This window comes from Anneissia japonica, unplaced genomic scaffold, assembly GCF_011630105.1.
Source record: "Anneissia japonica isolate Jap-2015-1 unplaced genomic scaffold, ASM1163010v1 scaffold287812_len73551_cov129, whole genome shotgun sequence".
Classification (NCBI taxonomy): domain Eukaryota; kingdom Metazoa; phylum Echinodermata; class Crinoidea; order Comatulida; family Comatulidae; genus Anneissia; species Anneissia japonica.
The window spans coordinates 69,269-72,403 of NW_022689674.1; positions in this window are offsets into that span (position 1 = coordinate 69,269).

The following is a 3,135-nucleotide window of genomic DNA, read 5'->3' on the forward strand; positions in this document are numbered from 1 at the left end:
TAATAATAATAATAATAATAATAATGGTGATGATGATGGTGGTGATGATGTTGATGGTGATGAGGTTGATAATGGTGATAATGAGGGTGAAGTTGAGGGTTGCGATGATGATGATAATGATAGCATTAATATTTTAGTAATAATAATATTTTAAGGTTATTCTAAGGTTATTTAAATGTCGAATTATTAATACGTGTAGGTTTGTGGCACCAAGACCTCTGATGATTAGTGCCTAAAATTTATACAAAATATAATAATGAGCCATTATCATTGTTATATAATGTTCGGTACATTTCTGAGCCACTCGGAATCTCTTTCGAGCTTCCTTCTTCCTGAATCTTTTATAATATAAACACATTTTAAACACTAACATTTTATTTACTTTATTTTAATATTATTATTAGGCCTCTAGCCGAGGACCTACACCTATACTATAAACTCATATTTCACATTAGAAATGTTTGCAATATAAACATTCATATTATGTTATACACTATACTAAATTTCATACACAACCATAAAATTATTTGAAACATAGACGTAGTGTTTTTTATTTAAACAATGCTTTAAATATAAATATAAATAATGTATATATATATATATATATATGTATATATGTATATGTATATATAATTTGTATTAACTAATTAATAACATAAGTTTAAACGTGGACATAGTATTTGGTACAATAAGATTAAACAATTTTAAATCTTATAATCAATTTTATTGCATCCCCACCAGGTACCCATTTATACTCCTGGGTGGAGAGAAGCAATGCAGATAAAGTGTCTTACTCAAGGACACAAGCGAAATGCACAGCGAGGGTTTGAAACCCCGACCTCGAGGTTGGGAAACCAAACCTTTCACGCTGCGCCAAACCGCTTCCACTGTATACAGTAGAACCTCTGTTAAGTGGACACCTTTGGGACAAAAAGGTGTCAACTTAATAGAGGTGTCCCCTGAATGTTTGGCCATGGTGTTAAAAAGTGTCCCCTTAATAGGGGTTTCCCCTGAATACCGGTTAGCCATGGTGTTAAAAAGTGTCAATTTAATAGGGGTGTCCCCTGAAAAGGGGTCGGGTTGGCATTGGTGTTAAAAAGTGTCCACTTAATAGGGGCTGGGCCATGGTGTACAAAAGTGTCCCATTAGTATGGGTGTCCCAAATGAGGGGTTCTAATGTAATTTGATTTATGAGTAGAAATTGTCCACACTATCAAATTTTTTCTGACAAGAAACTTGTACGCCCATCATAATGTGCCTATATGTGGTCATGATGTGATGTCATCATAACCATATTTTTAGGCATTTTCTTTGGGATTAGAAGGTAAGAATCTTAACCACCAAGCTCCAGCTACACTCCATCGTCATGATGAGCATCTTGATTACCAATGATGCAGCTCCACTTCAGGACTCGAACCCAAGAGCCTGGGATTTAAAGGCAAGCATGAAATTACCAAGCAACAACGCCACTCAATATTGCTGCTGGACATGTACCTCAACCCTGAAATTGGAAAGCAAGCCTTTTAGCCCCAAGATACAGCTTCACTCGATCAACATTTACAGGATTTGAGCCCAGGACATGTACTGGGATTGGAAGGCAAGCATCAGTTGCTCTAAAAGAAAGAGGTATTATGATTTAGGCCTATACTGTATGTGGAATCTGAATCAAAAGAACATTGTTTATTTGGTTCAATCAGTGAAATTGTAGGTCTCGTATCATTAATGTCCGGGGCCCCGCACGCGTACGACCAAATACACCCAGTTGCCCTAAAATTGCGAGATAAAAACACTGAGAATAAATAGGATTAATTTGAGTAGCTATCCATGAGATTGATTTTTATTGGACGGTTATGGCAAGAACCATAGAGTGTATGTTCCTAAGGAATGCATGTAAAAATTAAGAAAGCTACGGTACATACTACTGCAGTTATTAGTCATCACTGGTGGATACAGGAATTTGAAATAGAGGGGCCCAGAATGGGGTATTAGTAGAAAGGTGGCCAGAAAAGCTAAGTCTAGGAGTACCAAAGGGCCTACTTTTTTTTCGGAACATATTGGGTATATTACATTTCATATTTCTATTTCAAAATTATTTCAATTTCAACACCAATACATTGCATGTATTTGTTTGTCATCTATAAGAGTAAAACTTGCCAGTAAGTTAAACCAGGGAACAGTAAAATTAATTTCACTGTTCTCTGGTTAAACCAGAAATTGGAAGGTTTACAACTGATACAATAAAAGGCTTTCAGAAAGTGAAGTGATTATATTTTGGTGTCGATTAGGAACCATTCAAAGCTAAACGTCGCAGATCAGATATTTTAAAAAACTAAACAACTCATCTAAATCAAACTTTCGTGTTAGTGTAATTCTTTTAAAGCAGATTGGATGGTTGGTGGTTTGAAAGTAGCAACACATTTTCGAGGATTTTTATAGAAAGAGATTGGCGGTGGGCGGAGATATGCTCTCTACTGAGTGCTATTATTATTATTATTATTATTATTATTATTATTATTATTATTATTATTATTATTATTATTATTATTATTATTATTATTAGTACTATTATTATTATTATTATTATTATTAGTACTATTATTATTATTATTATTATTATTAGTACTACTATTATTATTATTATTATTATTATTAGTACTATTATTATTATTATTATTATTATTATTATTATTATTATTATTATTATTATGAGTAAAGAGCACTAAAAAAGCAAAGCTTAATACAAATTAGACTCATTTTAAGCAAGAAAAAAAAGACTTATTTACAATTGCTTTTAACCTTTACTAAAGCAAAGATGTTTGCAGATGAAGTCTCATGATTTTGATAGTGAGGAAATTATTTTTGTAGTAGGAAATTCCACATCACAGGGCCAGAGTAAAATAGTGTAGATTTTCTAAGACCATTAATTACGAGCAAAAGCAGATGGAAGTGATTAGATTGTCTGGTAGAGTGACCGTGGATTTGGTTAATTTTAGAAAAAGCTGTTAAGATTGCATTGGGAGCCGATCATAGAACATAAAAATAACATTAAAAAAAACTTAAACAATTGAAAAATGTCGAGTAATCTAAGATGTTGTTTAGCTGGTACTGTGCACAATCACACATGCAACAATGCCG